At 44.2% G+C, this 15,803-nt stretch overlaps 1 long non-coding RNA gene across 1 annotated transcript in view; it reads right to left on the bottom strand.

Annotated features, from left to right (window-relative positions):
- Positions 1-2,531: 2,531 nt before the first annotated feature.
- LOC138299720 (uncharacterized) overlaps positions 2,532-15,803 on the bottom strand; it is a 32,391-nt gene continuing 19,119 nt past the window's right edge. The window contains exons 2-3 of the long non-coding RNA XR_011204817.1: positions 4,646-4,705; positions 2,532-3,469 (exon numbers count right to left, since the gene is read on the bottom strand). This is a non-coding gene — a long non-coding RNA (uncharacterized lncRNA). The remainder of the gene's footprint in view (positions 3,470-4,645; positions 4,706-15,803) is intronic.

Here is a 15,803-nt window from a genome sequence, read left to right as displayed (position 1 = left end):
ATACCCATGCTGCACATGTCCGGGTCTACCCTGTGCCTGTGTTACAATAGCTGCAATGACACCATGTAACATCTCAAGTGTCATAGTGCTACGACAACAGCATTGAGGGGGAGGACATATGTTTCTAGCTAGTGAAACACACCCACACAGTCATAAGAGGAAATGGAACACTGCTAGGACCATCAGTGCAATCCAATGTAGCACACATCCCCCAACATCAGCAGTACACACTACCAATGCTGACACCTGTATCGTGCCATGCCAATGCTTTACATAGTATATGCTAGGTCTCAGCAACATATAGGTGGATGTGAAATATCAGAGACTGGGTCAGTTCCAGATTGTTAAGTGTGGTGCAAGTGCCATCAGAACACTCACAGCCAGTGGAAGGCCACACCATGATAATGGAAGTAGACGGAAGGGTTGAGTAGTACAATAAGGTGGCAACATACAATCTGGACAGAACCTACACCTAGAGAATGTGACGCAGACATTTCCCCAAACTACCCACACTACATGTGACATGCAGGTGGGGCATAGGCCTGGGAGAATGCTAATATTAATGACAGTAACAATGAACAGGAACCAAGATCACAATGTGCAACTAATAGGAAGTCAGGAACGTCACATTACAAATGCCACAACACAGACACACTAATTGTACAATATTTCATTGCAGAGGACGAAGGCTCCCCTGGGGATATGCCTGTCCTGGGCTTCCCTGATGACATGGATGACGAGCTGACAAACATTAGCCATCAGACCCCCAAGATGTCCTTGGAAGCCTCCAGACCCCACCTTCAGTGGCAAGGAGGAGCACAGAAGTATCAGCCATCACAGAGGACCCACCCACCACCCCAGTTGTACGACCTGCCAGTCCAATCCAGCTGAGGAATCTGAGGACACTGGTACCACCTTTGAGAGGACCGTAGCTGGAGTACAGCTGGAGCTGGCCAAGGAGGTGCGGGTGGGGATGCAAAATATGGCAACCAGCCTTGAGGGGATGTGTTCGTGCATGATGTCATCTGCACAACAGGCAGCAGCCATGCAAGCGCTAACATCCATCCTGCAAGAACTACAACAAAGTGTAAAGGAATTCACCACTGCAGTAAGGGAGTTGCCACAACACCTCGCACCCCAAACCTTTCACTGCGTGCACGAATGCAATCATGACCCCCTCAGGGCCTACCTGGCTGCCTACCACAGTGATGTAGCAGCTATACTGAAGAACCAGCAGCTCCTCCTTGCTGCAGTACTGCCCTTAATAGCCCCACAGTTGGCAGCTACCGGGATTTCTGACTCCACGTCTTCAAACACTGAAGTGTGTGTTGCTCCTTCAAACCCACCACCACCAAGGGCAGAGGAGACAACACACACATCAGAAGATGAAGACGTAGAACAGATCACCTTCACCCTTAAGAGTACCCAGAAGCACATGTCCATGCCACATGGGCACTGATATCCTAGGTCCTGTGCTTGTTAACATGTCAGTCTTGCAACAGCTGCTCACATGCACTGTTCGCCAGTACACTGTTTACCTTGACCCTATGCTCTGTGATTGTCTCTCACTACCTCATTGGCAATTCATGTTCCTCTGCACTGTATGACACTTCACCCCAGCATGTCCAATGACATGTCCCATGCACTTGTGTAGCATCACAATAGAAGACGTCACACTAATGGACTCAAAGTCCTGGACTATGTAAATATTGCACTACAGCACTTTCCAATAAATAGCACTTACACAACAACTTTGTCTCTGTGTAATGTGACACATCAACTGTGTAGGAGATTAATGATGTATGTCACATGTCAATGGCCATAGAATGTCAATACAACTGCGTTGAAAGATTGTGGGCTGATAGCTATGAAATGGGGTCTGGATTGTATCTTCATCTGCGCTTCCTGGGGCTTATTTCTGAAGTAAATTGAAAACTAACAGTATAATGCTGTGTTGGACTGAAAAAGTCCACTTCAAGGTATGTTTAAGCTGAAAATCAATGTGTTCAAAATTTCCTTCAAGACAATCTTTATGTATGTGACACCTGACTATAAACTTTCATCACACACACACACACCACACAGCAGGAATGTATGTGTACGAGTGTCTGGACATTTATGTAACCTGGGAGTACAATGTAAGAAATGATAGGTGTGAGTTATGTTTACAATACTACATAAGATTATAACATCATTCAGCTTTTCAGGGTTCACATGAATATCAGGCTGCAGGCAGATGTACCACAGTGGCCAAGATTCCAAATCAGGTCTCAAACGATGACAAATTTAAAACACGCATTCAAACTTCACAACACATTGGGAACCATAGTAACCTTGAGTTGTGGGTGCAATGGATGGCAGATGCATTGAGAAGTAGCTGTGGTGTAGCTGCCAATGTGACTACACATTAGGAATTGTGAATAACCATGTCTATAATGGGATTCGGATGCAGGATGGTACACAAATGCAAATACTAAATTGACACTGTTCACCCATGCCAAGGCCCTGATCCCCAAGCATATAACACACACTGTAAAGGAATACCTAAATATTTATTTAACAGTAAAAAAGGATAATAAAACTAGGATAAACACCTTAAGGAACCTAACCTATCCTAACTACACATTACCCACAACTGGCCCTAAATACCCTAAGCAAAACTTACCTATCACATTTAACTAAACTCTCTAAACATCAGCCCCCCACCCCCTTATATGATGGGACACATGTAGGACAACATATACTAACCTAAACACATATTATCTTATCCTAAACAAATATATATATTTTTGGGTATTTATTTTTTCATATATTTTCTTTTATACACATAAACCCCAACATCATCCCCCACCACCCACCGAAAAAAACACATGTAATAATATAACCCCCTCCGCCCCAACCCACTTATACTAACTAAACTAACAGCCTATTCTAACCTGACACTAAGCCCCCTAAACCCACTAAATATAAGAACCAGGAAAGAGGAAGGAGGGGAGGGAATCATGGCTGAGGGTCACAAAGTCACAAATTTGCCCTCCGCAGGATCTTCTTTATTCCACGCAGTCTGCTGCTATTGCAGCCTGTCCATCCTGCTCAACATCCTTTGCATGTCACGTCTTGTTGCCTGGAATTCTGCATTGTCTATCACTGCAGCTGGGGTTGTCTTTGTGCCACTAGTGGATGGTAGTGATGGTGCCGGTGCCGTGCTTGGAGGGGGAGGTGCAGGAGCTGGAGCTGGTGAGGTAGAGTAGTTGTCATTCTTTGTGCATCTGTGGTAGGAGTGGTTGTGCTGGTGGCTGTTGTGGGCAAGGATGGCCCCCTTGGGCAAATGCCCTCCAGACCCCTGTGGCTCTCTCATGGCGATAACGCTGTGCCATATTGCGGAACCCAGACTCCACATCTAGTATGGGGCGGTAACGCATCGCCCGCCTCTGGAATTCCCTGATCTGATTGGCATTCATGTTGGCAGCTGTAAAAATGGAGAAAGCCAAACATTAGTGACATGATTGTGTGATACATCTACTGATGATATTCTAACACTTCCTCAAAATTTGCTTAAACAGTCCAAATCATAGTACAGATCATAGAATGTCCCTGAGGAATGACATGCCAACGCAGCCTACACATCTCCTATCCAACAGCACAGCAATGCTCAAAAAGGTGTGTACCTACTTAAATGATCTGTGCATCATTGTTCTGCCATTAGTCACATAACAAATGCTGCAAGTACTCCACATGTGACAGGCCAACTAATGACTATCTTGTGGATGACAATGAAGGCCCACAAGATCTGTGATTTGTAAATGGAATTGCTTGGACGGTATGAAGCTGCTAATCATGAGGGGGTATCCTACATTGGAACAAATGAATGTTGGAATTACATGTCTGTCTTCTACACTGGGATCCTCACAGCTAGCTACACATATTTCATAACCTTAACCCTGTGCCTCAGGGGGTGATGGACATGCAACTCATACTTTCAAACATCAAAGACAGCCAGGAAGCCTTGGACAGCTGGCCATGGGTTTAGTCAATCCACCACAGGTAAGGAGGGCTGTCAACTAGGATTGACATCCACATTTATGTTCCTAATTGTAGACAATTGTCAACATCATTTGATCTCACTAATACCTTTCCAAAAACAAGAACATAGATGCAAGCAGCCATCTGGGCTTGAGCTGCATGCACACCTAAGACATTTTACTCAGGTGCCACATAAACGTAGCTCAACATGTGGAGCCAGATGCTGCTAGGAAGTCAAACATACAGTCCTACATGTTCATTAATTAACAGGGAGGCTCAAGTCTGTGGGTCATACTTCGGCATCACTGGTCTGTGTGAATCAGGGTATGACTTGCTGACTAAATCATGAACATGGCCACCTCCAAATTTATCATTGGCATAAATGTAGCAACAAATATCACCCTGTTCACCTGCCCATGCCTATAGCGCAGCTCTAGAATCCCAAAATATGACTCTCTGCCATTGATTGTCCAACTCAAACATGGAACAAAATGTCAAACACCAGGCAAGTCACATATCAGATCATGTGCTAGCACATCATACCTTGCAATGTGTCCAACACACAAGACTCAATCACACAACAGCTGCAAACACAACACAGAACTAACATATCAACACTTACTGGATATGTCTGGGTCCGCAAATCGAGCCACTCCTCCAATTGTGTAGGGGGCTGGTCCACCTGTAAAACATGGAAGGGTGAAATGTGCTCAATGTCTGCTCACTGTACAAAACGTGGAACAAAAAATCACTGTGTGACATTTCAGATGATAGAGCAGCACCTCAGGCATGTAGACACCCCAACAGACATACCACTGCAGACATGTATTGACCCTGTCACTCCAGTGATTGATAGACACACATATGCACACATGCACTGGCCCTAACAATCGTGTGGTGACAAACATGATTACTCAATTTTGTGCAGAATTCTTTCTAAAGGGTACTCCATTTCTTCATTTGTTGTTATGAGGGACATGCAAAGCCACATTCCTGGTGCACTGCAATACCAGTCACTCAGGTATTGTGGCTTGTGCATCAAGGGACAATCAGTTACTGTGTGATGCTCATGTGGGTTGAGTTTAGTTCAGGAATTATTGTGCTTTCTATGGTCCATTATATGTGGGCCTGTGTTGTCTGTAGGTTACATATGCCATGTTGCCAGTTTACCCAGAGCCGTATACTACCCCTTTGACACCATGATGGCAGGGATCCTCTGTGTTACTTGATGACAATGTTACGCTAAACATGGATTGGCCATTTATCTAAATCAAAACAACAAAGAAATATATGCTGACAGTGTCTAATTTGATCATCCGTGACAGAATGCATGGGCGCAGGTGTAGTCATTGCACCTGAAATGTGTTACTCAGGGCCCTGTGTACCTATATCAGGTATTGTAGATCACAGTTAGCCACATTCATCATCTTACATTCGCCAGTTAGGTGATCTGTGGTTATACAGCGAACTGACACTGTCCCCTAATTGAAACATGGTTTAGCAGATGTCCTACTGTGGCAATCTTGATGAGGTAGGTCTCAATTTGTATGCACCTTGGGAATGGCAGCAGTCACAGGAATGCTGGTTTGCTGATCTTAGCATACACCCATGTCTGTGATAGCCTTCATACTGAGAAGTTAACAATTGTACATATGCTGCACTAGATCAGCAGGGGTGTACCAAACGTAAACTAGCAAACTATTTCATCACTTTAAATGTATGATGGAAGCAGTCAGGGATCCCTTGCACAACATCATGCAAATAAATAATTTGTGACCATGCGTTCACAAACTTCAGGGATCCCATGATGCCACATTAACTTATGAAAATTGCTTTGCTATAAAGTGACACAGATGGCAAATGCATCAGCTCTGTACCAGCAATTGTGCCCAAGGCAAATTAAAACACACAGGAACAATGAACATAGGGCAAGATTTTTTTTTTATGTGTGGCATTTGCTTCATGTTTTTACGCTACAGCTATGGAAAGTAGCACCAAACATTTAGATATTATCCAGTGTGTAGTACTTTGGCATCCATTATTAATTTAAATGCTGCACAAACCAAGTCAAAATATCAGCCTAAGATATTACCAGAGGTTAGGAAGATCTTTGTACGTATGGCCATGTATACAGTTCAGACATGTATTTCAAATAATTGGGGACTACATTTATTCCTTGCTTTAGCATGTGAAATACATCTCATTCCTGGTACACTCAGAGACCATGAATAAAACATGTATTTGTGCAGCATTATCACCATCTATTGACATCAAAGCAGCACTAATTTACAAGATCAAGTTGTGTTTTGTAAGTTTGTGCAGCTTTTGTGTCAACAAATGACGGTAATGTGTAGCAAATATTGCATAAATCAGGGCCACAGTGTGTTCAACTTGCATTCCACACGTCTACAAACATTGCATGCAACATGTCACCAAATCTGCTACTTTCATTTTAGAGCATTTTACTATACACATTAGTCTGATTTATACTCATCAACAGGGCCACCAATTACCACACCCAGGTAGTCCAGCAGGTCTTGCTCTCTGGCCATAAGGTCAGCCAAGCAATGTTTGAGTTGGTGGTCGTTGCGCTGGGTGTTGAATACTCTCTTTAGGTGGAACAGCACCTTGGACCACCTGAGCCTCCTTGCCTCGGTGTGATGCCCCTGTATCATCCTGCCACTAGCCTCTAACATCAGGGGGAGGAAGAAGTACACCAGCCAAATGAAAGCCCATAGCTCCTCCTCACCCAATCTCCCTAGACGTGGCCTGCCCAACATCACAAAAAGTAATAGGGATAGGAAAGGGAAAAGAGGGAAATACAGGGAAAGGAGGTAGGAAAATGAAACTTAAAGAACGCACAAACAGCCCAAAAATACCCAAACTAAAAATACCCACTACACATTCCCAACAGTACAAAGACAAAATTAGACACAAAAAATTACAAAAACACACTTACAATGAATTACTGAGACAATTACAAAAACAACAGATGACAATTGGAATGGCACACAGGAGATAAAAGCACAATTTGGACAGACACAACTCTAAACACAGCCACACAGTCTAGAAGAATCACAGACTGCAAAGTGAAAGTACACCCAATGTACCATTTCTGTAAACAGGATATCCTAGTACATCACTTCCTGTCTCAAATGTGGTGCGTTTTTATTATGATGCGTGAAAATTTATGACGCTCACGGGCTTTGCGTCAATATTTATTGATGCATATGCTTACAAATTACCCCACATTCAAAGATCAATATATTTTTCATGGATAACCAATTTCATGGGGCTCAGTGTTGAAATTAACGCTAGGGACCAATCGATGTATAATGGCTGTGAGTGTCATTTTTTAACGCATATGCGGCATATTTTGATGCATATGTGTCTTTTTTTGACGCGTTTGCGTCAAAATACCTGTCTTCAATATGTTTGTGTCATTTTTCTCATTTTGTAACGTACATGAAAGCTATAACTATACAAAGATAGGCTGTTAGGGCCTGCTGTATGTGTTCCAGTGTTTGGGCACATGTGGCAGACCACACTACTGTGGACCATAATACTCATGTTGTTGTGCCGGATTAGCACTCTTAACTGACGCAACAGCAACCAAACATTTGGAATTAAAATTGGTATTCCCTAGTTTGAGCAGGTGGTGCATCAACAGAGGATAGCAAGGCTGCGCGACTTAAAAAATTCACTCATGGCCTGTGTGTTTATGTCTGTGAATTGGCTATTTCAATTGTTGTTGTGCCTCTGTGTGAACATCACAAGACATGTTTTGCATAGTGTGCTTGTATGCATGTGTTGTAATTGTGGATAACCATCAGATGCCATTCATTGAGGTACATCAGTCAGGATATGTGTTTTTCATACCCGTAGCATCTTATGGTGTGTGAACTTCCCTGACTTTGGGGACAAACCATCTCCCATGACAAACTATACACAGGATAGATAGAGGACGGTTGATAATGGCAATGTTACAAAGGTAAGCCATCACATGTACTGGAATGTTGGATACCACCCCATGGTCACTTCTGTGTATACTATCCATGAGTCAGGCATTTGAACATGCTAGGTAGGCACAGTGTTTATGACACAGAGTCCCAACTCCAATCCAAAAAAGTTATGGTACACCACAGTTTGAGTCATGTAAATTACCTATGTTTCTCCTGTGGAGGACCAGCAGACCATGCTGCAAGTGTTCACATATTTCCAGTGGTTCAGTGCACAACGGTTTCCAGTTCAAGTGTGTGGCCATGTGTACCCTGTGTCAGTATTGGCCTCCATGTTGTCACAGTTTCATGCAGGTCTAGTCATGAGTCTGTGGAGCCCTTCTCTCCATTAACAGAGTATCCTTCAAAGCAGATTTGATCAACTAACGACACACATGGGGATAGTCCAGCTATGGCACTGCAGACCTTTAATAAGGCAGACGACAGGGCAACCTTAGTGTGCTTAAAAACATTTTGGGTCAGTAATTGGAAACAGGCAGGTTTCATCACAACATTTGTACACAGGGTGGCCTCCAAAATTCCCACTGCAACAGGGAACATCCTTGCCTCTGAGCTGTTTAATGTCACAGATAGTCATCACGCAAGCCCCATCAAAAGGTAGCGACAGAAGTGATCTGTGTGTCGATCTTCACGGCACAAACATGTTTTGTCATTACATACACATTGGCAGCCCTTGTTTGTTGTGCTGGAGGCACTGTACCAAATCCATGCATACAGCCACAGCACACTGTCACTGTTTGGCACTAATGAATACATGCAAAACCAGGCAAGGGATGAGGGCTAGATTAGGCTATATGAATACATGTCACAGAACAGAATACTATAAGAAAACTGATTAAACTATACTATATATTTGAGGATTCATTTTGCGGCCTCCTTGCGCTGAAACACCCCATTGCATATATTAAGCCTGGCACATGCATAATGTGGTGCAAAGGGTCGTATAGTGGTGCAATGCATGCATTGCGACACTTCATAGATATGGTACAGAGTTTTTGGCAATCTAACGCCACATTGAGAAAAATTACGCTAATGTTGTGTTATATGGCGCAAGGCCATCTTTAAATTTGGGCCTTAATCTTGCAATTGTCATGCTTCTTTAGCACTCCAGCCAAGCTTAACCCCTCAGGTTTACGTTTGATTGGTTGAAACCAGATCTTGCAATTATTAAAAACAAGCAACGTAGGGTAGGAAACAGATTCTCACATGTATAGTGGTGGGATAATGTTTGCTTCCTTTCTCTTTAATAAAGTCAGGATTTTCTTTTACCATTAGCTAGGAGAATCTGTAATTTTATTACAAGAGAGGCAGCTCTGTGATTAAAGTTTAAAGCATTCCAACTACATTCATGGCAGCATGCTAAATGGGTTTACAATGAGAGGTTTTAAATATAGAATCCCTTGACCACTCTGGTGATTTTAAAATATCTTACCCCGCACTAAGGGGCATATTTATACTCTGTCTGCGCCGAATCTGCAGCAAACATTTTGATGCACATTTGGCGCAAACCTTGCACCATATTTATACTATGACACCTGACCCCACGAATGTCAAAATTCCTCTGTGTTTGTCATTTTCTGGATGCGGGAAACCGCCTTGCGTTAATGACATGCAAGGTAGGCGTTCCCGTCCAAAAAATGACTTAAACACCTGTGTGCCATATTTATCCTACTGCGCAAAAAATCCTGCACGGCCGGGAGGCGGAAAATGACGCACAGCCCGATTTGCGTAAAAAAAATAACGCCTGGGTCAGGGCAGGCGTTAAAATGGGGCAAACACACCAGTACTTAGGGAAAACAAACAGAAGCAACAGCAGAGCTCCAAAAGGAAGACATGGAGGTGCTATTCATCCAGCATGCACAAAGACGCAGAGCACAGGACCAACACCAGCACCTTCCACAGCTCCAGCAGGGACCCCAAAGGCAACGCAGAAGGCAGGAGAGGATATTCAGGACCAGGACAACCCTTCGCAACAAGACATCATCCAGAGGTACAGACTCAACTGGCAAGCCATTCAACAGCTGCTGCGCAACATTGAGCCACAGTTGGAACCCAGCTTGCAGACACCCTAAACCATTCCACCAGACACCAAGCTGCTAGCTGTCCCCCACATGTTGGCAAGTGGCTCGTTTCAAACCACTGGTTCCCTGGTTGCCCGGATCTCACAATCCTCATTCTCTCCCTTCCTACACAAGGTATTGGATGCCATTATCTCCCTCACACCCCACCACATCAGTTTCCCCAACACACAGCAGAAGCAGCAGGAGACCAAACAGGGCTTCTACCAAATCAACGGCTTCCCACACATGCTTGGTGCCATTGACTGCATACATGTACGCATTGTGCCACCTGCCGCAACCGAGCATCTATACCACAACAGGAAGCACACACACTCCATCAATGTGCACACCATTGTCGATCACCGGGGATTGATCACCAACATCGTGGCAAAGTATCCTGGGAGTGTACATGATTCATTCATCTTCCGCCACTGCACCATCAATCAACACTTTCAGGATGGACGATATAGAAATGGCCTACTTGTTGGTAAGTACAGAAACCTACTTATATACACACACTGCACAGCAACCCTGTAGAACACACAACACATACACCACTACATTGACACATGGCTAGGAAGACACTGATGTTGGGACCCTGCTAATCATGTGTAAAATCCTCACCCAATGGGATACACACCTATGGACAAATGACAGATGAAAATAACAACAGATGCCAGTCTAAAGACACAAGGGACCAATTTAAAACAACACAATGACAATGTCATGGCCTTAACTGGCAGTACTACTTTGAAGATTAATCTTTCAATATCACATCAATAACACTCAATCACACCCCTTCCAACCAATACGTACTGTGTAAGGGGTGTGTAATGTGTTTTGCTGCAGGTCAAACACCATGAGACACATAGGGCCTGATTACAACTTTGGAGGACGGTGTTAAACCGTCCCAAAAGTGGCGGATATACCACCTACCGTATTACGAGTCCATTATATCCTATGGAACTCGTAATACGGTAGGTGGTATATCCGCCACTTTTGGGACGGTTTAACACCGTCCTCCAAAGTTGTAATCAGGCCCATAGTATGATGATGATGACTCTAATGAAGGTGACATGGAATCATTGAGGCCATACCAATATCTCACATCACTCCTGCTCTGACATTGCCCACTACCAATAAGCAAGTGGACTGTGCTAAGAACACATATTTATGTGACAATATTGAAAGTGCACATTCCTACACATACGGTTTGAGACAATTACACATATACACAACAGATGTACAGGCATATGGACCTTCTGACACTCAAACCGTCAACCTCACAACCAAGTTAGCCAGCTGAACTGGACCAGGTTCAGTAGTATAGGTACACGTTTGAACATGAGTCAACTCGGTAAGGGCAGATAAATAGGTCTGCAGAGAACTTGTCTTGTCAGAGAATATATGTGCATTGTCAATTGTCAACACGTCAGTGCTGCAAACGTATGGAGATGTGTTGTACAATGTCACCTAGCCAAATCAAAGGGCCTCATTGATGGTTAACAAATTCTATTGCATATGTTAAATTGGATGGGATGTACAGGCCATATAGATGCAACCGTGTTACCACCACTGTGAAATTGATTCTGTGTATGGAAGTATCCGCACGCCCGGCGGGAGCCGCCGAATGACCGCACCGCGGTCAAATGACCGCGGCGGTCATTCTGAGTTTCCTGCTGGGCTGGCGGGCGACCGTCAGAAGGCCGCCCGCCAGCCCAGCAGGAAACCCCCTTCCACAAGGATGCCGGCTCCGAATGGCGCCGGCGGAGTGGAAGGGGTGCGACGGGTGCAGTTGCACCCGTTGCGATTTTCAGTGTCTGCCACGCAGACACTGAAAATCTATGTGGGGCCCCACGACACCCGTTCCCGCCAGCCAGGTTCTGGCGGTGAAAACCGCCAGAACCAGGCTGGCGGGAAGGGGGTCGGAATCCCCATGGCGGCGCTGCTTGCAGCACCGCCATGGAGGATTCCCTGGGGCAGCGGGACACCGCCGGTTTGCCGTTTCTGACCGTGGCTGTACCGCCGCGGTCAGAATGCCCATGGAAGCACCGCCAGCCTGTTGGCGGTGCTTCCGCGGTCGTTGGCCCACCAGGGTCAGAATGACCCCCATAGACACCTCTTTCACATGACATAATACATGGGAGTACACAATGTACTGCAAGTTTACAAAAATACCGCTGACATCCGGTCAATCAGCCGAACACCAGTTCAGATAATGAAACATCCCAATGCCGATGGTACATCCTAGAAGCCTAGGATTCCACACAATAACACAAACACAGATGAGTCGCAGACAACACAAGAGAACATCTGCCATGCAAAATGATAATCATGCTGCAAGCAACATCCAAATTTTCTCACTCATTTTCTCGTTCAGCTGATCAGGGATATGGGATCCAGCCATGGATCATAAACCCATTTGCAAACCCAAGCACAGCATCAGAACATGCCTATAATGAGGCACATCGGAGGACACGCACCATAGTCGAGAGGACCTTTGGCATCCTGAAGTCAAGATTCAGGTGCCTCAACATCACCGGAGGCAGCCTCCTATAGTCACAAGAAATGGTCTGCAAGATCATTTTGATTTGTGCTATCCTGCACAACATTTGTGTAAGGAGGAACATTCCCCTCTATGAACTAGACCCACAAATGGCTAAAGAGGAGGAAGAGGAGGATGCTTTCCATCAACATGAGGGGGACCATCCAAACACTGCAGCAGGATTGCGTCGGAGACAACACATTGTCCAAAACTTCTTTTAACTTTTAACTATAGTCACCATCACCACTGTCTTACCATATGTCATTAAACACCTATTCTAATCACTATATCATGATCTGGGTAATCATTTATGCATCACATTATCCCCAAGATTCATAACCAGAGTGTAGCCTCACGGAGCATTGCAGATATACAGAATAGGATACTGAAAAATCCACATCACATTTGGTGGGTATGAATGTACACCCAACTTCACACACACTATAAATGACATATATCCTGTCCATTTCACATTTGAAGGGCAATATCAGAGGACCACAGCTATGGCACACATACATGTTAGCAACATGGTTCATTGCAGCATATGGCATACAACTAAGACACCATTATTCATAAGGAAAATAAATGCCTCATACATGAGGCAGTGAATGTGCTATTGCATTGGTAACAGGAATGTATGACCAGACCATTGACAGCAGTAAGTGTGACATCAGCTATCTCTGCAAGGAGAATGTGTGACAAGAAGTCCATGTAAACTGCAGATGGATAGCACGAGTGCCCCAGGTAGGACTAGCATTGCTCACAAGACATCCCCTGCACATGCCATCCCAGGTCATAAGTCCTGCCACTGCCATGTTTTCAGTCTCTCACCACCCTTCTCTAGGGTGCCCTGGAAATGGACTATTTGTACCCAGATAATCCTTCATCTACAGACATCCAGACTAACATTCTGACTCCAGTGTGGTTCCCTCTTTAGTATGTCTTGCCACAGTCATAGTTCATCTGTCTGCATGGACTTCTGGTCAGATAATGCGCTGCCTGGTAGTCTTTAGAACCTGTAATCACCTGTCCATTGCTTCACATGTGAAAGGCACTGTTGGACCTTTGAACTTGATTCTCACCTACAAGACTTGTGAGAGACTGAAGCTGCACACACCTGTGAGCACTTCCATGCAGACCAGCCATTTGAACATGCACTGCCCTTGCTGCTGCCTGGAAGGGCATAGAAGCTGCCATTATACAGTATGTATATCCCTGTTATGCATTGCCTTATAAATCACTTGTGTAACACAGGCCTTGGTTTATTGTGTAACGTTGCAGCACACAGAACAAATACAGTTTTCAATTGCCACAATGTTGTTCCAGCTTTGACCAGTCTCAGTCTGCTCACTGTGTATTTGCCTTGTTCATGTTAGTTCCTGACAGAGCCTCCAATCTGTTAGCCTGATTGGTCCCTGTCTTTCTGTGACCTTAAAGGTTCCATGTGGCTACTTTTGTCTCATAATTGCTTTCCATGCCCTCACTTTCCTCTTGAGGTATTGTGTCAGGTAGTTCTACAATGAGTACTCAAATACAATGTATAGCGTAATCAGTTTACTTATCGTATCATGGGGTGGGACATGTCTTCAAATAGCCTATTCACGGCCCATCCCTTGTTTGGGTTTAATGTATGCATGAGTGACAAATAGTGACAGTGTACCATGGCTGTATGCATGGATTGGGTATGGTGCCACCAGCACAACAAACAACGTTTGATAATGTGCATGAAATGTCAAAACATGTTTGTACCCTGACGGTCCACACACTGATTCTCATCGGCCCCAATGTATTGATGGGGGTTGTGCGGTGAATAGCTGTGAGATTAATCAGCACAGAGGCACTGATGTTCCCGGCTGCAGTGGGAATTTTAGAGGCCACCCTGTGTACAAATGTTGTGAGGAAACCTGCCGGTTTTAAATTACTGATCCATTAACTTTGTGAGCACACCAAGGTTGCCCTGTTGTCAGTCTCATAAAACTTCTGCAGTGCCATAGCTGGACTATCCCCAGGTGTGTTCTCAAATCCTCTTTGGCTTTCATTCAATTCAACTTGAAGATTACTTTGTTAATGCAGGGAATGGCTCCACAGACTCATGACTAGACCTGCGCGTAACCGTGACAACATGGACCTCAATAATGACAGGCTACACATGGCCCCACATATTTGAACTGGACACCTTTGTGCTATTAACCACTGGAAATATGTGAACACATGCTGCTTGGTCTGCTGGTCCTCCACTGCCACAAGAGAAACATAGGTCATTTATATGACTCAAACTGTGGAGTGACATTACATTTGTGGGTTGGTTTTGGGACTCTGTATCACAAACACCGTACCCACATATCATTTTCAAATGTCTGACTCATGGGTAGTATCCAAACAAGTGACCAGGAAGTGGTATCTAACATTCCAGTACATGTGATGGCTTAGTCTTGGAACATTGCCATGATCAATCATCCTCTATCTATCCTGTGCATGGTTTGTCATAGGAGATGCTTTTGTCCGAAAATTCTGGGAAGTTCACACAGTATTTGTTGCTACGTGTATAACAAACACATTTCCTTACTCATTTCCACACTGAATAGCATCTGATGGTTATCCACATTGACAACACATGCATACAAGCACATTTATGAAATCACGTCTTGTGATGTTCACACAGTGGGACAACTAAAATTGAAATAGCCAATTCACACACATTGACACACAGTTACTGTATTAAGTTGCGTAGTTGTGTAGTTAGTTTTTCACCAGAAAATGTCAAGAATTAATGTGTCCCCCATTTATTTCTAATACATGTCTGAACTGTATTCTGGCCCATTTGTACCAAGTTCTTTCTAACCTCAGGTAATATCTTAGGCTGATAGTTTGACTTGGTTGAGCCACAATTAAATTATGAATGGATGCCAAAGTAATGCACATGGGTTCATATCTAAATGGTTGGTGCTACTTTCCATAGCTGTAGCACATAAAATGAAGCAAATGATACAAATTGAGGGATAACAACTATCCTTGGCCCTCTGTTCATTGTACCTGTGTGTTTTACATTGGTCTTGGGCACAATAGCTGTAACAGAGCTAATGCATTTGCCATCTTTGTTACTCTATAGCCGTGAACTTCTCATAAGTTATGGGAACACCATGGGATACCTGACGT

Source organism: Pleurodeles waltl, chromosome 6, assembly GCF_031143425.1.
Source record: "Pleurodeles waltl isolate 20211129_DDA chromosome 6, aPleWal1.hap1.20221129, whole genome shotgun sequence".
NCBI lineage: Eukaryota > Metazoa > Chordata > Amphibia > Caudata > Salamandridae > Pleurodeles > Pleurodeles waltl.
Note: the sequence above shows the minus strand (reverse complement) of the source record. Positions and strands in the feature narration are given on the sequence as shown.